The sequence below is a fragment of the Mesoplodon densirostris genome, chromosome 4, assembly GCF_025265405.1.
Source record: "Mesoplodon densirostris isolate mMesDen1 chromosome 4, mMesDen1 primary haplotype, whole genome shotgun sequence".
NCBI lineage: Eukaryota > Metazoa > Chordata > Mammalia > Artiodactyla > Ziphiidae > Mesoplodon > Mesoplodon densirostris.
Genome location: NC_082664.1, coordinates 113,002,014 through 113,027,368, shown reverse-complemented (window position 1 = coordinate 113,027,368; position 25,355 = coordinate 113,002,014). Strand labels below are relative to the sequence as shown.

Below are 25,355 nucleotides of genomic sequence, written 5' to 3'. Positions count from 1 at the left end.
GGATCGATGATGACACCCTTGTATGCATTCCTTGGAAAATCTGAACAAAATGAGTGAGAACACTCTACCGTCTCCTCATCGAATCTGAGGTCCAGCACGTTTCGTCTCTCGGGGGTATGGGAGAGTGAGGAGTGAGGGCCAGCGTCCCCTTCTGACCTGCATGCAAACACACACCAGGGTTCCAGAATTCGAGGTGCTCCTATCTGGGGGTCCACTGTGTCTGCCCATAAGCTGGGTCATCTACGCATATTAGGTCCCTGCTAAAAGACCGTTGAGGGCATGCGAGGGGGAAGGCTCTCCTGCTGGTCTTCAGTGTCGGAGTGCGTGCTGGTGTAGGCCCAGTAAGCTTGCAGCTTGGAAAGGTGTGCTTTGGCCAGGATCACATTTGTGCATGCAGCTTCGGGGGCTATTTCTGGAAGCCAAAATGAGGAAGCGTCCCTGGTTGGAGCCTGGAGCCTCAGGCCAGGCCTGTGTCCCTCCCCGTCATTTGTTTTGACGCGTTGAAGTCATTTAGTGCCCGGTGGGGATGGAGCAGTGGGTGGGTGTGGGCTGGGGTTGGTCTTCAACGGAAGGGAGCTGATGGATTAGGGCTAGGTATTGCCCATGTCGGCTACTCCACTGCAGATCCCGACAGAGTTTTGGCACTAAGTGGGTCATCGTGGAGTGGGGTTAGGACCGAGTGCTGCATTGAAGCCTGCGTGGTGGCTGCTGGCCTGCAGAAGATGGCAAGGCATCATGATGACAGTGTCCGGTGTGATGTCGTGGGATGGGCTGTCATGATTGGGTTGCAGGAGCTGGCCACGTCTTCCCAAGAATGCGTCCTGTTCGTGATGTGCTGGCATCAGCTGCCCACGAAGGGGATGGCTTTGGCAGTACGTGAGGATGCGGTTATGTACTTAACCTGCGTAGAGTTGTGATCCCGTTGCCGGATGAATGTCGCCCAAAGGGTGTCTTGTGGTACGCCAAGAAGTTAGATATGTTGAAGCCTCTGTGCCGCTCACCTTGGGGTTATTTGGGTTATGCGAACATGCCCTTTGGCCACTTTGTTTCCTTGTTTGGGAATGTGCAAAGCGAAAGTGTTTCTCCAAGAGGGCATGATGCGGCTAGCCCTTGCGGCACGCAGGAGTTTTGGATAGCTAGTGGTTTATCTGGAGCAGTCCGTTGGCGGAGCAGAGATGCGTTCAGTGTTCCGATGCCAGGTGCGCTGCCGTGGACAGCCACTGTGCCCTTTGAAGCTTGCAGGTCCCCTCGCGAAGCAGAGTTCTTCCATTGGAAATCGGTCTCTGGTCCTCGGGGAGAGTGCCTTTGATCTCTGTGAGGTTCTCGGTAGTGTCACTCTGTCAGTGAAGAAGTGCCAGGATGCATGGGGTATGGTCAGTGTCATCAAAGCAGTCGTGTTTGCAGTCTGCCATCCCTGGTATACAGTGACCCCGTGTTTGAATGATGTCTGTGGCTTCCAGTAGGTTCGACTTACCCGGTGGGCAGGAGGAGGGCACGTAGGACAACACTGTCAAGAATTTGAGTGTTTCCTCCGGGTTCAGGGCCGCCAAACCTGGTGGCTGGATGCTGGCAACACGTGCCTGGGAAGCTAGCCTAGTTTCCACAGTGGGGTTTGAACGTGGGTCTTGATTACTGAAGCCCACCACTTCCTGTGGTGGGCATTCCCATGGGTCCTCGCAAAGTGATTTGGCATAGTTGGCAACATTTGGCAGTTGGGCTGAATTTCGTTAGCCCCTTGAGAGGTGATGGGCTGCATCTTGCCTGTAGCCAGTCGCAGGTCGGCCCGCCCATAGGAGGTTTCCTTGGTCCTAAAAATGATGGGAGTGGCCCCAAGTGCACATTACATATTCTACTAGGTTGCAGGATTTCTGGGTCCATCTATATGTTACACCCACTGTCGGAAAGCAGGTCTCGTCAGGTGTTTGTGCATTGGTCAGAAGGCTTGGTTGTGGAAGAGTGGAAGTCCGTGGCCTATTTCAAAACCCCCTGGGTTTCAAAGTTCACATTCAGTCTGTTGAAGCTTGAAGAGGTCTTTCTCCATTCAGTGTGGGGGTCCAAATCCAGGACGCTGCATATAAACTCTGGCTTTTATGGGTCGAGGTCTCAGGAGAGGGCCACAGGGACACACAGAGAGCAAGGTGCGGATTCAGAGGCACACAAAGACGCCCACAAGCGCGTCCTCGTGTGCAGTAACAGTCACACAAGCGCACATGCGTGAAAACAAAAATATACCCTCTCACGTACCAGCCAAGGTACACACCTTACTTCCTGCAGTCGTGCTGTCAGACAAACATTGAGTTCTCTGTAAAGGTAGACGTCCTTGGGAGGCAGGGTTCGAGCTCAAGCCCAGGTAAAAATTCTCATGAATCATGATCTCTGAGTACACCGGTCCAATTCTGAAGCCTGCCTGATTTATGTCCAGTTCTCAGGTGCAGCTGCTGGACGAGGCTGGCCGTCGGCAAAGACAAGAAGACCTACGCGTTGGCTGATGACTGCAGGTGCTAAGGAAAAGAGGAAAAATGATGCGGGGGCATGTTGCTACACGTGGCTCTGGCTAACTCAGGAAGGTAGGCTTTCACCCACCCTAAGATGTGCCATTGGATATGAGGTTTTCCTCAGACAGTCCCAGTGGCTGCAAGAGTGGATTGACAGTTGCTCTTTCTGAGTGGCCTGAGGGCTGTGGATTCCCCAGGGTTTTGGAGTACTCCGAGGTCATCTCTCCTCTTCAGACCCCCACGGCATGCCCGGTTGTGTTCTGCAGCGTCCCAGCCTGTGCTTGGATCGATGATGACACCCTTGTATGCATTCCTTGGAAAATCTGAACAAAATGAGTGAGAACACTCTACCGTCTCCTCATCGAATCTGAGGTCCAGCACTTTTCGTCTCTCGGGGGTAGGGGAGAGTGAGGAGTGAGTGCCAGCGTCCCCTTCTGACATGCATGCAAACACACACCAGGGTTCCAGAATTCGAGGTGCTCCTATCTGGGGGTCCACTGTGTCTGACCATAAGCTGGGTCATCTACGCATATTAGGTCCCTGCTGAAAGACCATTGAGGGCATGCGAGGGGGAAGGCTCTCCTGCTGGTCTTCAGAGTCGGAGTGCGTGCTGGTGCAGGCCCAGGAAGCTTGCAGCTTGGAAAGGTGTGCTTTGGCCAGGATCACATTTGTGCATGCAGCTTCGGGGGCTATTTCTGGAAGCCAAAATGAGGAAGCGTCCCTGGTTGGAGCCTGGAGCCTCAGGCCAGGCCTGTGTCCCTCCTAGTCATTTGTTTTGGCGCGTTGAATTTCTTTAGTGCCCGGTGGGGATGGAGCAGTGGTTGGGTGTGGGCTGGGGTTGGTCTTCAACGGAAGGGAGCTGATGGATTAGGGCTAGGTATTGCCCATGTCGGCTACTCCACTGCAGATCCCGACAGAGTTTTGGCACTAAGTGGGTCATCGTGGAGTGGGGTTAGGACCGAGTGCTGCATTGAAGCCTGCGTGGTGGCTGCTGGCCTGCAGAAGATGGCAAGGCATCATGAGGACATGTCCTGTGTGATGTCGTGGGATGGGCTGTCATGATTGGGTTGCAGGGGCTGGCCACGTCTTCCCAAGAATGCGTCCTGTTCGTGATGTGCTGGCATCAGCTGCCCACGAAGGGGATGGCTTTGGCAGTACATGAGGATGTGGTTACATACTTAACCTGCATAGAGTTGTGATCCCGTTGCCGGAGGTATGTCGCCCAAAGGGTGTCTTGCGGGATGCCGAGAAGTTAGACATGTTGAAGCGTCTGTGCCGCTCACCTTGGGGGTATTTGGGTTATGCGAACATGCCCTTTGGCCACTTTGTTTCCTTGTTTGGGAATGTGCAAAGCGAAAGTGTTTCTCCGAGAGGGCCTGATGCGGCCAGCCCTTGTGGCACGCAGGAGTTTTGGATAGCTAGTGGTTTATCTGGAGCAGTCCGTTGGCGGAGCAGAGATGCGTTCAGTGTTCTGATGCCAGGTGCGCTGCCGTGGACAGCCACTGTGCCCTTTGAAGCTTGCAGGTCCCCTCGCGAAGCAGAGTTCTTCCATTGGAAATCGGTCTGTGGTCCTCGGGGCGAATGCCTTTGATATCTGGGAGGTTCTCGGTAGTGTCACTCTGTCAGTGAAGAAGTGCCAGGATGCATGGGGTATGGTCAGTGTCATCAAAGCAGTCATGTTTGCAGTCTGCCATCCCTGGTATACAGTGACCCCGTGTTTGAATGATGTCTGTGGCTTCCAGTAGGTTCGACTTACCCGGTGGGCAGGAGGAGGGCACGTAGGACAACACTGTCAAGAATTTGAGTGTTTCCTCCGGGTTCAGGGCCGCCAAACCTGGTGGCTGGATGCTGGCAACACGTGCCTGGGAAGCTAGCCTAGTTTCCGCAGTGGGGTTTGAACGTGGGTCTTGATTACTGAAGCCCACCACTTCCTGTGGTGGGCATTCCCATGGGTCCTCGCAAAGTGATTTGGCATAGTTGGCAATAATTGGCAGTTGGGCCGAATTACGTTAGCCCCTTGAGAGGTCCCGGGCTGCATCTTGTGTGTTGCCAGTCGCAGGTCGGCCCACCCATAGGAGGTTTCCTTGGTCCTAAAAATGATGGGAGTGGCCCCAAGTGCACATTACATATTCTACTAGGTTGCAGGATTTCTGGGTCCATCTATATGTTACACCCACGGTCGGAAAGCAGGTCTCGTCAGGTGTTTGTGCGTTGGTCAGAAGGCTTGGTTGTGGAAGAGTGGAAGTCCGTGGCCTATTTCAAAACCCCCTGGGTTTCAAAGTTCACATTCAGTCTGTTGAAGCTTGAAGAGGTCTTTCTCCATTCAGTTGGGGGTTCCAAATCCAGGACGCTGTGTATAAACTCTGGCTTTTATGGGTCGAGGTCTCAGGAGAGGGCCACAGGGACACACAGAGAGCAAGATGCGGATTCAGAGGCACACGAAGACGCCCACAAGCGCGTTCTCGTGTGCAGTAACAGTCACACACGCGCACATGCGTGAAAACAAAAATATACCCTCTCACGTACCGGCCAACGTACACGCCTTATTTCCTGCAGTCGTGCTGTCAGACAAACATTGAGTTCTCTGTAAAGGTAGACATCCTTGGGAGACAGGGTCCGAGCTCAAGCCCAGGTAAAAATTCTCATGAATCATGATCTCTGAGTACACCGGTCCAATTCTGAAGCCTGCCTGATTTATGTCCAGTTCTCAGGTGCAGCTGCTGGACGAGGCTGGCCGTCGGCAAAGACAAGAAGACCTACGTGTTGGCTGATGACTGCAGGTGCTAAGGAAAAGTGGAAACATGACGCGGGGGCATGTTGCTACGCGTGGCTCTGGCTAACTCAGGAAGGTAGGCTTTCACCCACCCTAAGATGTGCCATTGGATATGAGGTTTTCCTCAGACGGTCCCAGTGGCTGCAAGAGTGGATTGACTGTTGCTCTTTCTGAGTGGCCTGAGGGCTGTAGATTCCCCAGGGTTTTGGTGTACTCCGAGGTCATCTCTCCTCTTCAGACCCCCACGGCATGCCCGGTTGTGTTCTGCAGCGTCCCAGCCTGTGCTTGGATCGATGATGACACCCTTGTATGCATTCCTTGGAAAATCTGAACAAAATGAGTGAGAACACTCTACCGTCTCCTCATCGAATCTGAGGTCCAGCACGTTTCGTCTCTCGGGGGTATGGGAGAGTGAGGAGTGAGGGCCAGCGTCCCCTTCTGACCTGCATGCAAACACACACCAGGGTTCCAGAATTCGAGGTGCTCCTATCTGGGGGTCCACTGTGTCTGCCCATAAGCTGGGTCATCTACGCATATTAGGTCCCTGCTAAAAGACCGTTGAGGGCATGCGAGGGGGAAGGCTCTCCTGCTGGTCTTCAGTGTCGGAGTGCGTGCTGGTGTAGGCCCAGTAAGCTTGCAGCTTGGAAAGGTGTGCTTTGGCCAGGATCACATTTGTGCATGCAGCTTCGGGGGCTATTTCTGGAAGCCAAAATGAGGAAGCGTCCCTGGTTGGAGCCTGGAGCCTCAGGCCAGGCCTGTGTCCCTCCCCGTCATTTGTTTTGACGCGTTGAAGTCATTTAGTGCCCGGTGGGGATGGAGCAGTGGGTGGGTGTGGGCTGGGGTTGGTCTTCAACGGAAGGGAGCTGATGGATTAGGGCTAGGTATTGCCCATGTCGGCTACTCCACTGCAGATCCCGACAGAGTTTTGGCACTAAGTGGGTCATCGTGGAGTGGGGTTAGGACCGAGTGCTGCATTGAAGCCTGCGTGGTGGCTGCTGGCCTGCAGAAGATGGCAAGGCATCATGAGGACATGTCCTGTGTGATGTCGTGGGATGGGCTGTCATGATTGGGTTGCAGGAGCTGGCCACGTCTTCCCAAGAATGCGTCCTGTTCGTGATGTGCTGGCATCAGCTGCCCACGAAGGGGATGGCTTTGGCAGTACGTGAGGATGCAGTTACGTACTTAACCTGCGTAGAGTTGTGATCCCGTTGCCGGAGGAATGTCGCCCAAAGGGTGTCTTGCGGGACGCCAAGAAGTTAGATATGTTGAAGCCTCTGTGCCGCTCACCTTGGGGTTATTTGGGTTATGCGAACATGCCCTTTGGCCACTTTGTTTCCTTGTTTGGGAATGTGCAAAGCGAAAGTGTTTCTCCAAGAGGGCATGATGCGGCTAGCCCTTGTGGCACGCAGGAGTTTTGGATAGCTAGTGGTTTATCTGGAGCAGTCCGTTGGCGGAGCAGAGATGCATTCAGTGTTCCGATGCCAGGTGCGCTGCCGTGGACAGCCACTGTGCCCTTTGAAGCTTGCAGGTCCCCTCGCGAAGCAGAGTTCTTCCATTGGAAATCGGTCTCTGGTCCTCGGGGAGAGTGCCTTTGATCTCTGTGAGGTTCTCGGTAGTGTCACTCTGTCAGTGAAGAAGTGCCAGGATGCATGGGGTATGGTCAGTGTCATCAAAGCAGTCGTGTTTGCAGTCTGCCATCCCTGGTATACAGTGACCCCGTGTTTGAATGATGTCTGTGGCTTCCAGTAGGTTCGACTTACCCGGTGGGCAGGAGGAGGGCACGTAGGACAACACTGTCAAGAATTTGAGTGTTTCCTCCGGGTTCAGGGCCGCCAAACCTGGTGGCTGGATGCTGGCAACACGTGCCTGGGAAGCTAGCCTAGTTTCCGCAGTGTGGTTCGAACGTGGGTCTTGATTACTGAAGCCCACCACTTCCTGTGGTGGGCATTCCCATGGGTCCTCGCAAAGTGATTTGGCATAGTTGGCAACAATTGGCAGTTGGGCCGAATTTCGTTAGCCCCTTGAGAGGTGACGGGCTGCATCTTGCCTGTAGCCAGTCGCAGGTCGGCCCGCCCATAGGAGGTTTCCTTGGTCCTAAAAATGATGGGAGTGGCCCCAAGTGCACATTACATATTCTACTAGGTTGCAGGATTTCTGGGTCCATCTATATGTTACACCCACTGTCGGAAAGCAGGTCTCGTCAGATGTTTGTGCATTGGTCAGAAGGCTTGGTTGTGGAAGAGAGGAAGTCCGTGGCCTATTTCAAAACCCCCTGGGTTTCAAAGTTCACATTCAGTCTGTTGAAGCTTGAAGAGGTCTTTCTCCATTCAGTGTGGGGTTCCAAATCCAGGACGCCGCGTATAAACTCTGGCTTTTATGGGTCGAGGTCTCAGGTGAGGGCCACACGGACACACAGAGAGCAAGATGCGGATTCAGAGGCACACAAAGACGCCCACAAGCGCGTCCTCGTGTGCAGTAACAGTCACACAAGCGCACATGCGTGAAAACAAAAATATACCCTCTCACGTACCAGCCAAGGTACACACCTTACTTCCTGCAGTCGTGCTGTCAGACAAACATTGAGTTCTCTGTAAAGGTAGACGTCCTTGGGAGGCAGGGTTCGAGCTCAAGCCCAGGTAAAAATTCTCAGGAATCATGATCTCTGAGTACACCGGTCCAATTCTGAAGCCTGCCTGATTTATGTCCAGTTCTCAGGTGCAGCTGCTGGACGAGGCTGGCCGTCGGCAAAGACAAGAAGACCTACGCGTTGGCTGATGACTGCAGGTGCTAAGGAAAAGAGGAAAAATGATGCGGGGGCATGTTGCTACGTGTGGCTCTGGCTAACTCAGGAAGGTAGGCTTTCACCCACCCTAAGATGTGCCATTGGATATGAGGTTTTCCTCAGACGGTCCCAGTGGCTGCAAGAGTGGATTGACTGTTGCTCTTTCTGAGTGGCCTGAGGGCTGTAGATTCCCCAGGGTTTTGGTGTACTCTGAGGTCATCTCTCCTCTTCAGACCCCCACGGCATGCCCGGTTGTGTTCTGCAGCGTCCCAGCCTGTGCTTGGATCGATGATGACACCCTTGTATGCATTCCTTGGAAAATCTGAACAAAATGTGTGAGAACACTCTACCGTCTCCTCATCGAATCTGAGGTCCAGCACTTTTCGTCTCTCGGGGGTAGGGGAGAGTGAGGAGTGAGTGCCAGCGTCCCCTTCTGACATGCATGCAAACACACACCAGGGTTCCAGAATTCGAGGTGCTCCTATCTGGGGGTCCACTGTGTCTGCCCATAAGCTGGGTCATCTACGCATATTAGGTCCCTGCTGAAAGACCATTGAGGGCATGCGAGGGGGAAGGCTCTCCTGCTGGTCTTCAGAGTCGGAGTGCGTGCTGGTGCAGGCCCAGGAAGCTTGCAGCTTGGAAAGGTGTGCTTTGGCCAGGATCACATTTGTGCATGCAGCTTCGGGGGCTATTTCTGGAAGCCAAAATGAGGAAGCGTCCCTGGTTGGAGCCTGGAGCCTCAGGCCAGGCCTGTGTCCCTCCTAGTCATTTGTGTTGGCGCGTTGAAGTTCTTTAGTGCCCGGTGGGGATGGAGCAGTGGTTGGGTGTGGGCTGGGGTTGGTCTTCAACGGAAGGGAGCTGATGGATTAGGGCTAGGTATTGCCCATGTCGGCTACTCCACTGCAGATCCCGACAGAGTTTTGGCACTAAGTGGGTCATCGTGGAGTGGGGTTAGGACCGAGTGCTGCATTGAAGCCTGCGTGGTGGCTGCTGGCCTGCAGAAGATGGCAAGGCATCATGAGGACATGTCCTGTGTGATGTCGTGGGATGGGCTGTCATGATTGGGTTGCAGGAGCTGGCCACGTCTTCCCAAGAATGCGTCCTGTTCGTGATGTGCTGGCATCAGCTGCCCACGAAGGGGATGGCTTTGGCAGTACATGAGGATGTGGTTACATACTTAACCTGCGTAGAGTTGTGATCCCGTTGCCGGAGGTATGTCGCCCAAAGGGTGTCTTGCAGGATGCCAAGAAGTTAGACATGTTGAAGCGTCTGTGCCGCTCACCTTGGGGGTATTTGGGTTATGCGAACATGCCCTTTGGCCACTTTGTTTCCTTGTTTGGGAATGTGCAAAGCGAAAGTGTTTCTCCGAGAGGGCATGATGCGGCCAGCCCTTGTGGCACGCAGGAGTTTTGGATAGCTAGTTGTTTATCTGGAGCAGTCCGTTGGCGGAGCAGAGATGCGTTCAGTGTTCTGATGCCAGGTGCGCTGCCGTGGACGGCCACTGTGCCCTTTGAAGCTTGCAGGTCCCCTCGCGAAGCAGAGTTCTTCCATTGGAAATCGGTCTCTGGTCCTCGGGGAGAGTGCCTTTGATCTCTGTGAGGTTCTCGGTAGTGTCACACTGTCAGTGAAGAAGTGCCAGGATGCATGGGGTATGGTCAGTGTCATCAAAGCAGTCGTGTTTGCAGTCTGCCATCCCTGGTATACAGTGACCCCGTGTTTGAATGATGTCTGTGGCTTCCAGTAGGTTCGACTTACCCGGTGGGCAGGAGGAGGGCACGTAGGACAACACTGTCAAGAATTTGAGTGTTTCCTCCGGGTTCAGGGCCGCCAAACCTGGTGGCTGGATGCTGGCAACACGTGCCTGGGAAGCTAGCCTAGTTTCCGCAGTGGGGTTTGAACGTGGGTCTTGATTACTGAAGCCCACCACTTCCTGTGGTGGGCATTCCCATGGGTCCTCGCAAAGTGATTTGGCATAGTTGGCAACAATTGGCAGTTGGGCCGAATTTCGTTAGCCCCTTGAGAGGTGACGGGCTGCATCTTGCCTGTAGCCAGTCGCAGGTCGGCCCGCCCATAGGAGGTTTCCTTGGTCCTAAAAATGATGGGAGTGGCCCCAAGTGCACATTACATATTCTACTAGGTTGCAGGATTTCTGGGTCCATCTATATGTTACACCCACTGTCGGAAAGCAGGTCTCGTCAGGTGTTTGTGCATTGGTCAGAAGGCTTGGTTGTGGAAGAGTGGAAGTCCGTGGCCTATTTCAAAACCCCCTGGGTTTCAAAGTTCACATTCAGTCTGTTGAAGCTTGAAGAGGTCTTTCTCCATTCAGTTTGGGGTTCCAAATCCAGGACGCTGCGTATAAACTCTGGCTTTTATGGGTCGAGGTCTCAGGTGAGGGCCACAGGGACACACAGAGAGCAAGGTGCGGATTCAGAGGCACACAAAGACGCCCACAAGCGCGTCCTCGTGTGCAGTAACAGTCACACAAGCGCACATGCGTGAAAACAAAAATATACCCTCTCACGTACCAGCCAAGGTACACACCTTACTTCCTGCAGTCGTGCTGTCAGACAAACATTGAGTTCTCTGTAAAGGTAGACGTCCTTGGGAGGCAGGGTTCGAGCTCAAGCCCAGGTAAAAATTCTCATGAATCATGATCTCTGAGTACACCGGTCCAATTCTGAAGCCTGCCTGATTTATGTCCAGTTCTCAGGTGCAGCTGCTGGACGAGGCTGGCCGTCGGCAAAGACAAGAAGACCTACGCGTTGGCTGATGACTGCAGGTGCTAAGGAAAAGAGGAAAAATGATGCGGGGGCATGTTGCTACACGTGGCTCTGGCTAAATCAGGAAGGTAGGCTTTCACCCACCCTAAGATGTGCCATTGGATATGAGGTTTTCCTCAGACGGTCCCAGTGGCTGCAAGAGTGGATTGACTGTTGCTCTTTCTGAGTGGCCTGAGGGCTGTAGATTCCCCAGGGTTTTGGAGTACTCTGAGGTCATCTCTCCTCTTCAGACCCCCACGGCATGCCCGGTTGTGTTCTGCAGCGTCCCAGCCTGTGCTTGGATCGATGATGACACCCTTGTATGCATTCCTTGGAAAATCTGAACAAAATGAGTGAGAACACTCTACCGTCTCCTCATCGAATCTGAGGTCCAGGACTTTTCGTCTCTCGGGGGTAGGAGAGAGTGAGGAGTGAGTGCCAGCGTCCCCTTCTGACATGCATGCAAACACACACCAGGGTTCCAGAATTCGAGGTGCTCCTATCTGGGGGTCCACTGTGTCTGCCCATAAGCTGGGTCATCTACGCATATTAGGTCCCTGCCGAAAGACCATTGAGGGCATGCGAGGGGGAAGGCTCTCCTGCTGGTCTTCAGAGTCGGAGTGCGTGCTGGTGCAGGCCCAGGAAGCTTGCAGCTTGGAAAGGTGTGCTTTGGCCAGGATCACATTTGTGCATGCAGCTTCGGGGGCTATTTCTGGAAGCCAAAATGAGGAAGCGTCCCTGGTTGGAGCCTGGAGCCTCAGGCCAGGCCTGTGTCCCTCCTAGTCATTTGTTTTGGCACGTTGAAGTTCTTTAGTGCCCGGTGGGGATGGAGCAGTGGTTGAGTGTGGGCTGGGGTTGGTCTTCAACGGAAGGGAGCTGATGGATTAGGGCTAGGTATTGCCCATGTCGGCTACTCCACTGCAGATCCCGACAGAGTTTTGGCACTAAGTGGGTCATCGTGGAGTGGGGTTAGGACCGAGTGCTGCATTGAAGCCTGCGTGGTGGCTGCTGGCCTGCAGAAGATGGCAAGGCATCATGAGGACATGTCCTGTGTGATGTCGTGGGATGGGCTGTCATGATTGGGTTGCAGGAGCTGGCCACGTCTTCCCAAGAATGCGTCCTGTTCGTGATGTGCTGGCATCAGCTGCCCACGAAGGGGATGGCTTTGGCAGTACATGAGGATGTGGTTACATACTTAACCTGCGTAGAGTTTTGATCCCGTTGCCGGAGGTATGTCGCCCAAAGGGTGTCTTGCGGGATGCCGAGAAGTTAGACATGTTGAAGCGTCTGTGCCGCTCACCTTGGGGGTATTTGGGTTATGCGAACATGCCCTTTGGCCACTTTGTTTCCTTGTTTGGGAATGTGCAAAGCGAAAGTGTTTCTCCGAGAGGGCATGATGCGGCCAGCCCTTGTGGCACGCAGGAGTTTTGGATAGCTAGTGGTTTATCTGGAGCAGTCCGTTGGCGGAGCAGAGATGCGTTCAGTGTTCTGATGCCAGGTGCGCTGCCGTGGACAGCCACTGTGCCCTTTGAAGCTTGCAGGTCCCCTCGCGAAGCAGAGTTCTTCCATTGGAAATCGGTCTGTGGTCCTCGGGGAGAGTGCCTTTGACATCTGGGAGGTTCTCGGTAGTGTCACTCTGTCAGTGAAGAAGTGCCAGGATGCATGGGGTATGGTCAGTGTCATCAAAGCAGTCATGTTTGCAGTCTGCCATCCCTGGTATACAGTGACCCCGTGTTTGAATGATGTCTGTGGCTTCCAGTAGGTTCGACTTACCCGGTGGGCAGGAGGAGGGCACGTACGACAACACTGTCAAGAATTTGAGTGTTTCCTCCGGGTTCAGGGCCGCCAAACCTGGTGGCTGAATGCTGGCAACACGTGCCTGGGAAGCTAGCCTAGTTTCCGCAGTGGGGTTTGAACGTGTGTCTTGGTTACTGAAGCCCACCACTTCCTGTGGTGGGCATTCCCATGGGTCCTCGCAAAGTGATTTGGCATAGTTGGCAATAATTGGCAGTTGGGCCGAATTACGTTAGCCCCTTGAGAGGTGCCGGGCTGCATATTGTGTGTTGCCAGTAACAGGTCGGCCCGCCCATAGGAGGTTTCCTTGGTCCTAAAAATGATGGGAGTGGCCCCAAGTGCACATTACATATTCTACTAGGTTGCAGGATTTCTGGGTCCATCTATATGTTACACCCACGGTCGGAAAGCAGGTCTCGTCAGGTGTTTGTGCGTTGGTCAGAAGGCTTGGTTGTGGAAGAGTGGAAGTCCGTGGCCTATTTCAAAACCCCCTGGGTTTCAAAGTTCACATTCAGTCTGTTGAAGCTTGAAGAGGTCTTTCTCCATTCAGTTGGGGGTTCCAAATCCAGGACGCTGTGTATAAACTCTGGCTTTTATGGTTCGAGGTCTCAGGAGAGGGCCACAGGGACACACAGAGAGCAAGATGCGGATTCAGAGGCACACGAAGACGCCCACAAGCGCGTTCTCGTGTGCAGTAACAGTCACACACGCGCACATGCGTGAAAACAAAAATATACCCTCTCACGTACCGGCCAACGTACACGCCTTATTTCCTGCAGTCGTGCTGTCAGACAAACATTGAGTTCTCTGTAAAGGTAGACATCCTTGGGAGACAGGGTCCGAGCTCAAGCCCAGGTAAAAATTCTCATGAATCATGATCTCTGAGTACACCGGTCCAATTCTGAAGCCTGCCTGATTTATGTCCAGTTCTCAGGTGCAGCTGCTGGACGAGGCTGGCCGTCGGCAAAGACAAGAAGACCTACGTGTTGGCTGATGACTGCAGGTGCTAAGGAAAACTGGAAACATGACGCGGGGGCATGTTGCTACGCGTGGCTCTGGCTAACTCAGGAAGGTAGGCTTTCACCCACCCTAAGATGTGCCATTGGATATGAGGTTTTCCTCAGACGGTCCCAGTGGCTGCAAGAGTGGATTGACTGTTGCTCTTTCTGAGTGGCCTGAGGGCTGTAGATTCCCCAGGGTTTTGGTGTACTCCGAGGTCATCTCTCCTCTTCAGACCCCCACGGCATGCCCGGTTGTGTTCTGCAGCGTCCCAGCCTGTGCTTGGATCGATGATGTCACCCTTGTATGCATTCCTTGGAAAATCTGAACAAAATGAGTGAGAACACTCTACCGTCTCCTCATCGAATCTGAGGTCCAGCACGTTTCGTCTCTCGGGGGTATGGGAGAGTGAGGAGTGAGGGCCAGCGTCCCCTTCTGACCTGCATGCAAACACACACCAGGGTTCCAGAATTCGAGGTGCTCCTATCTGGGGGTCCACTGTGTCTGCCCATAAGCTGGGTCATCTACGCATATTAGGTCCCTGCTAAAAGACCGTTGAGGGCATGCGAGGGGGAAGGCTCTCCTGCTGGTCTTCAGTGTCGGAGTGCGTGCTGGTGTAGGCCCAGTAAGCTTGCAGCTTGGAAAGGTGTGCTTTGGCCAGGATCACATTTGTGCATGCAGCTTCGGGGGCTATTTCTGGAAGCCAAAATGAGGAAGCGTCCCTGGTTGGAGCCTGGAGCCTCAGGCCAGGCCTGTGTCCCTCCCCGTCATTTGTTTTGACGCGTTGAAGTCATTTAGTGCCCGGTGGGGATGGAGCAGTGGGTGGGTGTGGGCTGGGGTTGGTCTTCAACGGAAGGGAGCTGATGGATTAGGGCTAGGTATTGCCCATGTCGGCTACTCCACTGCAGATCCCGACAGAGTTTTGGCACTAAGTGGGTCATCGTGGAGTGGGGTTAGGACCGAGTGCTGCATTGAAGCCTGCGTGGTGGCTGCTGGCCTGCAGAAGATGGCAAGGCATCATGAGGACATGTCCTGTGTGATGTCGTGGGATGGGCTGTCATGATTGGTTTGCAGGAGCTGGCCACGTCTTCCCAAGAATGCGTCCTGTTCGTGATGTGCTGGCATCAGCTGCCCACGAAGGGGATGGCTTTGGCAGTACGTGAGGATGCGGTTACGTACTTAACCTGCGTAGAGTTGTGATCCCGTTGCCGGAGGAATGTCGCCCAAAGGGTGTCTTGCGGGACGCCAAGAAGTTAGATATGTTGAAGCCTCTGTGCCGCTCACCTTGGGGTTATTTGGGTTATGCGAACATGCCCTTTGGCCACTTTGTTTCCTTGTTTGGGAATGTGCAAAGCGAAAGTGTTTCTCCAAGAGGGCATGATGCGGCTAGCCCTTGTGGCACGCAGGAGTTTTGGATAGCTAGTGGTTTATCTGGAGCAGTCCGTTGGCGGAGCAGAGATGCATTCAGTGTTCCGATGCCAGGTGCGCTGCCGTGGACAGCCACTGTGCCCTTTGAAGCTTGCAGGTCCCCTCGCGAAGCAGAGTTCTTCCATTGGAAATCGGTCTCTGGTCCTCGGGGAGAGTGCCTTTGATCTCTGTGAGGTTCTCGGTAGTGTCACTCTGTCAGTGAAGAAGTGCCAGGATGCATGGGGTATGGTCAGTGTCATCAAAGCAGTCGTGTTTGCAGTCTGCCATCCCTGGTATACAGTGACCCCGTGTTTGAATGATGTCTGTGGCTTCCAGTAGGTTCGACTTACCCGGTGGGCAGGAGGAGGGCACGTAGGACAACACTGTCAAGAATTTGAGTGTTTCCTCCGGGTTCAGGGCCGCCAAACCTGGTGGCTGGATGCTGGCAACACGTGCCTGGGAAGCTAGCCTAGTTTCCGCAGTGTGGTTTGAACGTGGGTCTTGATTACTGAAGCCCACCACTTCCTGTGGTGGGCATTCCCGTGGGTCCTCGCAAAGTGATTTGGCATAGTTGGCAACAATTGGCAGTTGGGCCGAATTTCGTTAGCCCCTTGAGAGGTGACGGGCTGCATCTTGCCTGTAGCCAGTCGCAGGTCGGCCCGCCCATAGGAGGTTTCCTTGGTCCTAAAAATGATGGGAGTGGCCCCAAGTGCACATTACATATTCTACTAGGTTGCAGGATTTCTGGGTCCATCTATATGTTACACCCACTGTCGGAAAGCAGGTCTCGTCAGGTGTTTGTGCATTGGTCAGAAGGCTTGGTTGTGGAAGAGTGGAAGTCCGTGGCCTATTTCAAAACCCCCTGGGTTTCAAAGTTCACATTCAGTCTGTTGAAGCTTGAAGAGGTCTTTCTCCATTCAGTGTGGGGTTCCAAATCCAGGACGCCGCGTATAAACTCTGGCTTTTATGGGTCGAGGTCTCAGGTGAGGGCCACAGGGACACACAGAGAGCAAGATGCGGATTCAGAGGCACACAAAGACGCCCACAAGCGCGTCCTCGTGTGCAGTAACAGTCACACAAGCGCACATGCGTGAAAACAAAAATATACCCTCTCACGTACCAGCCAAGGTACACACCTTACTTCCTGCAGTCGTGCTGTCAGACAAACATTGAGTTCTCTGTAAAGGTAGACGTCCTTGGGAGGCAGGGTTCGAGCTCAAGCCCAGGTAAAAATTCTCATGAATCATGATCTCTGAGTACACCGGTCCAATTCTGAAGCCTGCCTGATTTATGTCCAGTTCTCAGGTGCAGCTGCTGGACGAGGCTGGCCGTCGGCAAAGACAAGAAGACCTACGCGTTGGCTGATGACTGCAGGTGCTAAGGAAAAGAGGAAAAATGATGCGGGGGCATGTTGCTACGTGTGGCTCTGGCTAACTCAGGAAGGTAGGCTTTCACCCACCCTAAGATGTGCCATTGGATATGAGGTTTTCCTCAGACGGTCCCAGTGGCTGCAAGAGTGGATTGACTGTTGCTCTTTCTGAGTGGCCTGAGGGCTGTAGATTCCCCAGGGTTTTGGTGTACTCTGAGGTCATCTCTCCTCTTCAGACCCCCACGGCATGCCCGGTTGTGTTCTGCAGCGTCCCAGCCTGTGCTTGGATCGATGATGACACCCTTGTATGCATTCCTTGGAAAATCTGAACAAAATGAGTGAGAACACTCTACCGTCTCCTCATCGAATCTGAGATCCAGCACTTTTCGTCTCTCGGGGGTAGGGGAGAGTGAGGAGTGAGTGCCAGCGTCCCCTTCTGACATGCATGCAAACACACACCAGGGTTCCAGAATTCGAGGTGCTCCTATCTGGGGATCCACAGTGTGTGCCCATAAGCTGGGTCATCTACGCATATTAGGTCCCTGCTGAAAGACCATTGAGGGCATGCGAGGGGGAAGGCTCTCCTGCTGGTCTTCAGAGTCGGAGTGCGTGCTGGTGCAGGCCCAGGAAGCTTGCAGCTTGGAAAGGTGTGCTTTGGCCAGGATCACATTTGTGCATGCAGCTTCGGGGGCTATTTCTGGAAGCCAAAATGAGGAAGCGTCCCTGGTTGGAGCCTGGAGCCTCAGGCCAGGCCTGTGTCCCTCCTAGTCATTTGTGTTGGCGCGTTGAAGTTCTTTAGTGCCCGGTGGGGATGGAGCAGTGGTTGGGTGTGGGCTGGGGTTGGTCTTCAACGGAAGGGAGCTGATGGATTAGGGCTAGGTATTGCCCATGTCGGCTACTCCACTGCAGATCCCGACAGAGTTTTGGCACTAAGTGGGTCATCGTGGAGTGGGGTTAGGACCGAGTGCTGCATTGAAGCCTGCGTGGTTGCTGCTGGCCTGCAGAAGATGGCAAGGCATCATGAGGACATGTCCTGTGTGATGTCGTGGGATGGGCTGTCATGATTGGGTTGCAGGAGCTGGCCACGTCTTCCCAAGAATGCGTCCTGTTCGTGATGTGCTGGCATCAGCTGCCCACGAAGGGGATGGCTTTGGCAGTACATGAGGATGTGGTTACATACTTAACCTGCGTAGAGTTGTGATCCCGTTGCCGGAGGTATGTCGCCCAAAGGGTGTCTTGCGGGATGCCAAGAAGTTAGACATGTTGAAGCGTCTGTGCCGCTCACCTTGGGGGTATTTGGGTTATGCGAACATGCCCTTTGGCCACTTTGTTTCCTTGTTTGGGAATGTGCAAAGCGAAAGTGTTTCTCCGAGAGGGCATGATGCGGCCAGCCCTTGTGGCACGCAGGAGTTTTGGATAGCTAGTGGTTTATCTGGAGCAGTCCGTTGGCGGAGCAGAGATGCGTTCAGTGTTCTGATGCCAGGTGCGCTGCCGTGGACAGCCACTGTGCCCTTTGAAGCTTGCAGGTCCCCTCGCGAAGCAGAGTTCTTCCATTGGAAATCGGTCTGTGGTCCTCGGGGAGAATGCCTTTGACCTCTGGGAGGTTCTCGGTAGTGTCACTCTGTCAGTGAAGAAGTGCCAGGATGCATGGGGTATGGTCAGTGTCATCAAAGCAGTCATGTTTGCAGTCTGCCATCCCTGGTATACAGTGACCCCGTGTTTGAATGATGTCTGTGGCTTCCAGTAGGTTCGACTTACCCGGTGGGCAGGAGGAGGGCACGTAGGACAACACTGTCAAGAATTTGAGTGTTTCCTCCGGGTTCAGGGCCGCCAAACCTGGTGGCTGGATGCTGGCAACACGTGCCTGGGAAGCTAGCCTAGTTTCCGCAGTGGGGTTTGAACGTGGGTCTTGATTACTGAAGCCCACCACTTCCTGTGGTGGGCATTCCCATGGGTCCTCGCAAAGTGATTTGGCATAGTTGGCAACAATTGGCAGTTGGGCCGAATTTCGTTAGCCCCTTGAGAGGTGACGGGCTGCATCTTGCCTGTAGCCAGTCGCAGGTCGGCCCGCCCATAGGAGGTTTCCTTGGTCCTAAAAATGATGGGAGTGGCCCCAAGTGCACATTACATATTCTACTAGGTTGCAGGATTTCTGGGTCCATCTATATGTTACACCCACTGTCGGAAAGCAGGTCTCGTCAGGTGTTTGTGCATTGGTCAGAAGGCTTGGTTGTGGAAGAGTGGAAGTCCGTGGCCTATTTCAAAACCCCCTGGGTTTCAAAGTTCACATTCAGTCTGTTGAAGCTTGAAGAGGTCTTTCTCCATTCAGTGTGGGGTTCCAAATCCAGGACGCTGCGTATAAACTCTGGCTTTTATGGGTCGAGGTCTCAGGTGAGGGCCACAGGGACACACAGAGAGCAAGGTGCGGATTCAGAGGCACACAAAGACGCCCACAAGCGCGTCCTCGTGTGCAGTAACAGTCACACAAGCGCACATGCGTGAAAACAAAAATATACCCTCTCACGTACCAGCCAAGGTACACACCTTACTTCCTGCAGTCGTGCTGTCAGACAAACATTGAGTTCTCTGTAAAGGTAGACGTCCTTGGGAGGCAGGGTTCGAGCTCAAGCCCAGGTAAAAATTCTCAGGAATCATGATCTCTGAGTACACCGGTCCAATTCTGAAGCCTGCCTGATTTATGTCCAGTTCTCAGGTGCAGCTGCTGGACGAGGCTGGCCGTCGGCAAAGACAAGAAGACCTACGCGTTGGCTGATGACTGCAGGTGCTAAGGAAAAGAGGAAAAATGATGCGGGGGCATGTTGCTACACGTGGCTCTGGCTAACTCAGGAAGGTAGGCTTTCACCCACCCTAAGATGTGCCATTGGATATGAGGTTTTCCTCAGACGGTCCCAGTGGCTGCAAGAGTGGATTGACTGTTGCTCTTTCTGAGTGGCCTGAGGGCTGTAGATTCCCCAGGGTTTTGGTGTACTCCGAGGTCATCTCTCCTCTTCAGACCCCCACGGCATGCCCGGTTGTGTTCTGCAGCGTCCCAGCCTGTGCTTGGATCGATGATGACACCCTTGTATGCATTCCTTGGAAAATCTGAACAAAATGAGTGAGAACACTCTACCGTCTCCTCATCGAATCTGAGGTCCAGCACGTTTCGTCTCTCGGGGGGAGAGTGAGGAGTGAGGGCCAGCGTCCCCTTCTGACCTGCATGCAAACACACACCAGGGTTCCAGAATTCGAGGTGCTCCTATCTGGGGGTCCACTGTGTCTGCCCATAAGCTGGGTCATCTACGCATATTAGGTCCCTGCTAAAAGACCGTTGAGGGCATGCGAGGGGGAAGGCTCTCCTGCTGGTCTTCAGTGTCGGAGTGCGTGCTGGTGTAGGCCCAGTAAGCTTGCAGCTTGGAAAGGTGTGCTTTGGCCAGGATCACATTTGTGCATGCAGCTTCGGGGGCTATTTCTGGAAGCCAAAATGAGGAAGCGTCCCTGGTTGTAGCCTGGAGCCTCAGGCCAGGCCTGTGTCCCTCCCCATCATTTGTTTTGACGCATTGAAGTCATTTAGTGCCCGGTGGGGATGGAGCAGTGGGTGGGTGTGGGCTGGGGTTGGTCTTCAACGGAAGGGAGCTGATGGATTAGGGCTAGGTATTGCCCATGTCGGCTACTCCACTGCAGATCCCGACAGAGTTTTGGCACTAAGTGGGTCATCGTGGAGTGGGGTTAGGACCGAGTGCTGCATTGCATCCTGCGTGGTGGCTGCTGGCCTGCAGAAGATGGCAAGGCATCATGATGACAGTGTCCGGTGTGATGTCGTGGGATGGGCTGTCATGATTGGGTTGCAGGAGCTGGCCACGTCTTCCCAAGAATGCGTCCTGTTCGTGATGTGCTGGCATCAGCTGCCCACGAAGGGGATGGCTTTGGCAGTACGTGAGGATGCGGTTACGTACTTAACCTGCGTAGAGTTGTGATCCCGTTGCCGGATGAATGTCACCCAAAGGGTGTCTTGCGGGACGCCAAGAAGTTAGATATGTTGAAGCGTCTGTGCCGCTCACCTTGGGGTTATTTGGGTTATGCGAACATGCCCTTTGGCCACTTTGTTTCCTTGTTTGGGAATGTGCAAAGCGAAAGTGTTTCTCCAAGAGGGCATGATGCGGCTAGCCCTTGTGGCATGCAGGAGTTTTGGATAGCTAGTGGTTTATCTGGAGCAGTCCGTTGGTGGAGCAGAGATGCATTCAGTGTTCCGATGCCAGGTGCGCTTCCGTGGACGGCCACTGTGCCCTTTGAAGCTTGCAGGTCCCCTCGCGAAGCAGAGTTCTTCCATTGGAAATCGGTCTCTGGTCCTCGGGGAGAGTGCCTTTGATCTCTGTGAGGTTCTCGGTAGTGTCACTCTGTCAGTGAAGAAGTGCCAGGATGCATGGGGTATGGTCAGTGTCATCAAAGCAGTCGTGTTTGCAGTCTGCCATCCCTGGTATACAGTGACCCCGTGTTTGAATGATGTCTGTGGCTTCCAGTAGGTTCGACTTACCCGGTGGGCAGGAGGAGGGCACGTAGGACAACACTGTCAAGAATTTGAGTGTTTCCTCCGGGTTCAGGGCCGCCAAACCTGGTGGCTGGATGCTGGCAACACGTGCCTGGGAAGCTAGCCTAGTTTCCGCAGTGGGGTTTGAACGTGGGTCTTGATTACTGAAGCCCACCACTTCCTGTGGTGGGCATTCCCATGGGTCCTCGCAAAGTGATTTGGCATAGTTGGCAACAATTGGCAGTTGGGCCGAATTTCGTTAGCCCCTTGAGAGGTGACGGGCTGCATCTTGCCTGTAGCCAGTCGCAGGTCGGCCCGCCCATAGGAGGTTTCCTTGGTCCTAAAAATGATGGGAGTGGCCCCAAGTGCACATTACATATTCTACTAGGTTGCAGGATTTCTGGGTCCATCTATATGTTACACCCACTGTCGGAAAGCAGGTCTCGTCAGGTGTTTGTGCATTGGTCAGAAGGCTTGGTTGTGGAAGAGTGGAAGTCCGTGGCCTATTTCAAAACCCCCTGGGTTTCAAAGTTCACATTCAGTCTGTTGAAGCTTGAAGAGGTCTTTCTCCATTCAGTTTGGGGTTCCAAATCCAGGACGCTGCGTATAAACTCTGGCTTTTATGGGTCGAGGTCTCAGGTGAGGGCCACAGGGACACACAGAGAGCAAGGTGCGGATTCAGAGGCACACAAAGACGCCCACAAGCGCGTCCTCGTGTGCAGTAACAGTCACACAAGCGCACATGCGTGAAAACAAAAATATACCCTCTCACGTACCAGCCAAGGTACACACCTTACTTCCTGCAGTCGTGCTGTCAGACAAACATTGAGTTCTCTGTAAAGGTAGACGTCCTTGGGAGGCAGGGTTCGAGCTCAAGCCCAGGTAAAAATTCTCATGAATCATGATCTCTGAGTACACCGGTCCAATTCTGAAGCCTGCCTGATTTATGTCCAGTTCTCAGGTGCAGCTGCTGGACGAGGCTGGCCGTCGGCAAAGACAAGAAGACCTACGCGTTGGCTGATGACTGCAGGTGCTAAGGAAAAGAGGAAAAATGATGCGGGGGCATGTTGCTACACTTGGCTCTGGCTAACTCAGGAAGGTAGGCTTTCACCCACCCTAAGATGTGCCATTAGATATGAGGTTTTCCTCAGACGGTCCCAGTGGCTGCAAGAGTGGATTGACTGTTGCTCTTTCTAAGTGGCCTGAGGGCTGTGGATTCCCCAGGGTTTTGGAGTACTCTGAGGTCATCTCTCCTCTTCAGACCCCCACGGCATGCCCGGTTGTGTTCTGCAGCGTCCCAGCCTGTGCTTGGATCGATGATGACACCCTTGTATGCATTCCTTGGAAAATCTGAACAAAATGAGTGAGAACACTCTACCGTCTCCTCATCGAATCTGAGGTCCAGGACTTTTCGTCTCTCGGGGGTAGGAGAGAGTGAGGAGTGAGTGCCAGCGTCCCCTTCTGACATGCATGCAAACACACACCAGGGTTCCAGAATTCGAGGTGCTCCTATCTGGGGGTCCACTGTGTCTGCCCATAAGCTGGGTCATCTACGCATATTAGGTCCCTGCCGAAAGACCATTGAGGGCATGCGAGGGGGAAGGCTCTCCTGCTGGTCTTCAGAGTCGGAGTGCGTGCTGGTGCAGGCCCAGGAAGCTTGCAGCTTGGAAAGGTGTGCTTTGGCCAGGATCACATTTGTGCATGCAGCTTCGGGGGCTATTTCTGGAAGCCAAAATGAGGAAGCGTCCCTGGTTGGAGCCTGGAGCCTCAGGCCAGGCCTGTGTCCCTCCTAGTCATTTGTTTTGGCACGTTGAAGTTCTTTAGTGCCCGGTGGGGATGGAGCAGTGGTTGAGTGTGGGCTGGGGTTGGTCTTCAACGGAAGGGAGCTGATGGATTAGGGCTAGGTATTGCCCATGTCGGCTACTCCACTGCAGATCCCGACAGAGTTTTGGCACTAAGTGGGTCATCGTGGAGTGGGGTTAGGACCGAGTGCTGCATTGAAGCCTGCGTGGTGGCTGCTGGCCTGCAGAAGATGGCAAGGCATCATGAGGACATGTCCTGTGTGATGTCGTGGGATGGGCTGTCATGATTGGGTTGCAGGGGCTGGCCACGTCTTCCCAAGAATGCGTCCTGTTCGTGATGTGCTGGCATCAGCTGCCCACGAAGGGGATGGCTTTGGCAGTACATGAGGATATGGTTACATACTTAACCTGCGTAGAGTTTTGATCCCGTTGCCGGAGATATGTCGCCCAAAGGGTGTCTTGCGGGATGCCGAGAAGTTAGACATGTTGAAGCGTCTGTGCCGCTCACCTTGGGGGTATTTGGGTTATGCGAACATGCCCTTTGGCCACTTTGTTTCCTTGTTTGGGAATGTGCAAAGCGAAAGTGTTTCTCCGAGAGGGCCTGATGCGGCCAGCCCTTGTGGCACGCAGGAGTTTTGGATAGCTAGTGGTTTATCTGGAGCAGTCCGTTGGCGGAGCAGAGATGCGTTCAGTGTTCTGATGCCAGGTGCGCTGCCGTGGACAGCCACTGTGCCCTTTGAAGCTTGCAGGTCCCCTCGCGAAGCAGAGTTCTTCCATTGGAAATCGGTCTGTGGTCCTCGGGGAGAATGCCTTTGACCTCTGGGAGGTTCTCGGTAGTGTCACTCTGTCAGTGAAGAAGTGCCAGGATGCATGGGGTATGGTCAGTGTCATCAAAGCAGTCATGTTTGCAGTCTGCCATCCCTGGTATACAGTGACCCCGTGTTTGAATGATGTCTGTGGCTTCCAGTAGGTTCGACTTACCCGGTGGGCAGGAGGAGGGCACGTAGGACAACACTGTCAAGAATTTGAGTGTTTCCTCCGGGTTCAGGGCCGCCAAACCTGGTGGCTGGATGCTGGCAACACGTGCCTGGGAAGCTAGCCTAGTTTCCGCAGTGGGGTTTGAACGTGGGTCTTGATTACTGAAGCCCACCACTTCCTGTGGTGGGCATTCCCATGGGTCCTCGCAAAGTGATTTGGCATAGTTGGCAACAATTGGCAGTTGGGCCGAATTTCGTTAGCCCCTTGAGAGGTGACGGGCTGCATCTTGCCTGTAGCCAGTCGCAGGTCGGCCCGCCCATAGGAGGTTTCCTTGGTCCTAAAAATGATGGGAGTGGCCCCAAGTGCACATTACATATTCTACTAGGTTGCAGGATTTCTGGGTCCATCTATATGTTACACCCACTGTCGGAAAGCAGGTCTCGTCAGGTGTTTGTGCATTGGTCAGAAGGCTTGGTTGTGGAAGAGTGGAAGTCCGTGGCCTATTTCAAAACCCCCTGGGTTTCAAAGTTCACATTCAGTCTGTTGAAGCTTGAAGAGGTCTTTCTCCATTCAGTTTGGGGTTCCAAATCCAGGACGCTGCGTATAAACTCTGGCTTTTATGGGTCGAGGTCTCAGGTGAGGGCCACAGGGACACACAGAGAGCAAGGTGCGGATTCAGAGGCACACAAAGACGCCCACAAGCGCGTCCTCGTGTGCAGTAACAGTCACACAAGCGCACATGCGTGAAAACAAAAATATACCCTCTCACGTACCAGCCAAGGTACACACCTTACTTCCTGCAGTCGTGCTGTCAGACAAACATTGAGTTCTCTGTAAAGGTAGACGTCCTTGGGAGGCAGGGTTCGAGCTCAAGCCCAGGTAAAAATTCTCATGAATCATGATCTCTGAGTACACCGGTCCAATTCTGAAGCCTGCCTGATTTATGTCCAGTTCTCAGGTGCAGCTGCTGGACGAGGCTGGCCGTCGGCAAAGACAAGAAGACCTACGCGTTGGCTGATGACTGCAGGTGCTAAGGAAAAGAGGAAAAATGATGCGGGGGCATGTTGCTACACGTGGCTCTGGCTAACTCAGGAAGGTAGGCTTTCACCCACCCTAAGATGTGCCATTGGATATGAGGTTTTCCTCAGACGGTCCCAGTGGCTGCAAGAGTGGATTGACTGTTGCTCTTTCTGAGTGGCCTGAGGGCTGTAGATTCCCCAGGGTTTTGGTGTACTCCGAGGTCATCTCTCCTCTTCAGACCCCCACGGCATGCCCGGTTGTGTTCTGCAGCGTCCCAGCCTGTGCTTGGATCGATGATGACACCCTTGTATGCATTCCTTGGAAAATCTGAACAAAATGAGTGAGAACACTCTACCGTCTCCTCATCGAATCTGAGGTCCAGCACGTTTCGTCTCTCGGGGGGAGAGTGAGGAGTGAGGGCCAGCGTCCCCTTCTGACCTGCATGCAAACACACACCAGGGTTCCAGAATTCGAGGTGCTCCTATCTGGGGGTCCACTGTGTCTGCCCATAAGCTGGGTCATCTACGCATATTAGGTCCCTGCTAAAAGACCGTTGAGGGCATGCGAGGGGGAAGGCTCTCCTGCTGGTCTTCAGTGTCGGAGTGCGTGCTGGTGTAGGCCCAGTAAGCTTGCAGCTTGGAAAGGTGTGCTT

The 25,355-nt window shown here is 53.8% G+C and overlaps 10 non-coding genes across 10 annotated transcripts; all 10 read left to right on the top strand.

Annotated features, from left to right (window-relative positions):
• Window positions 1-93, top strand: LOC132489929 (small nucleolar RNA SNORD116). The gene has a single exon (XR_009532295.1). It is a non-coding gene; the product is annotated as a small nucleolar RNA SNORD116 (small nucleolar RNA).
• Window positions 94-2,778: 2,685 nt separating this feature from the next.
• LOC132489928 (small nucleolar RNA SNORD116) lies at window positions 2,779-2,871 on the top strand. Its single transcript, XR_009532294.1, has one exon. It is a non-coding gene; the product is annotated as a small nucleolar RNA SNORD116 (small nucleolar RNA).
• A 2,684-nt stretch (window positions 2,872-5,555) lies between these two features.
• Window positions 5,556-5,648, top strand: LOC132489927 (small nucleolar RNA SNORD116). Its single transcript, XR_009532293.1, has one exon. It is a non-coding gene; the product is annotated as a small nucleolar RNA SNORD116 (small nucleolar RNA).
• A 2,684-nt stretch (window positions 5,649-8,332) lies between these two features.
• Window positions 8,333-8,425, top strand: LOC132489514 (small nucleolar RNA SNORD116). The gene has a single exon (XR_009531922.1). It is a non-coding gene; the product is annotated as a small nucleolar RNA SNORD116 (small nucleolar RNA).
• A 2,684-nt stretch (window positions 8,426-11,109) lies between these two features.
• Window positions 11,110-11,202, top strand: LOC132489925 (small nucleolar RNA SNORD116). The gene has a single exon (XR_009532291.1). It is a non-coding gene; the product is annotated as a small nucleolar RNA SNORD116 (small nucleolar RNA).
• Window positions 11,203-13,886: 2,684 nt separating this feature from the next.
• On the top strand, window positions 13,887-13,979 carry LOC132490127 (small nucleolar RNA SNORD116). The gene has a single exon (XR_009532486.1). It is a non-coding gene; the product is annotated as a small nucleolar RNA SNORD116 (small nucleolar RNA).
• A 2,684-nt stretch (window positions 13,980-16,663) lies between these two features.
• LOC132490089 (small nucleolar RNA SNORD116) lies at window positions 16,664-16,756 on the top strand. The gene has a single exon (XR_009532450.1). It is a non-coding gene; the product is annotated as a small nucleolar RNA SNORD116 (small nucleolar RNA).
• A 2,684-nt stretch (window positions 16,757-19,440) lies between these two features.
• LOC132489924 (small nucleolar RNA SNORD116) lies at window positions 19,441-19,533 on the top strand. The gene has a single exon (XR_009532290.1). It is a non-coding gene; the product is annotated as a small nucleolar RNA SNORD116 (small nucleolar RNA).
• A 2,680-nt stretch (window positions 19,534-22,213) lies between these two features.
• On the top strand, window positions 22,214-22,306 carry LOC132489923 (small nucleolar RNA SNORD116). The gene has a single exon (XR_009532289.1). It is a non-coding gene; the product is annotated as a small nucleolar RNA SNORD116 (small nucleolar RNA).
• A 2,684-nt stretch (window positions 22,307-24,990) lies between these two features.
• On the top strand, window positions 24,991-25,083 carry LOC132489922 (small nucleolar RNA SNORD116). Its single transcript, XR_009532288.1, has one exon. It is a non-coding gene; the product is annotated as a small nucleolar RNA SNORD116 (small nucleolar RNA).
• The last annotated feature ends 272 nt before the right edge of the window (window positions 25,084-25,355 follow it).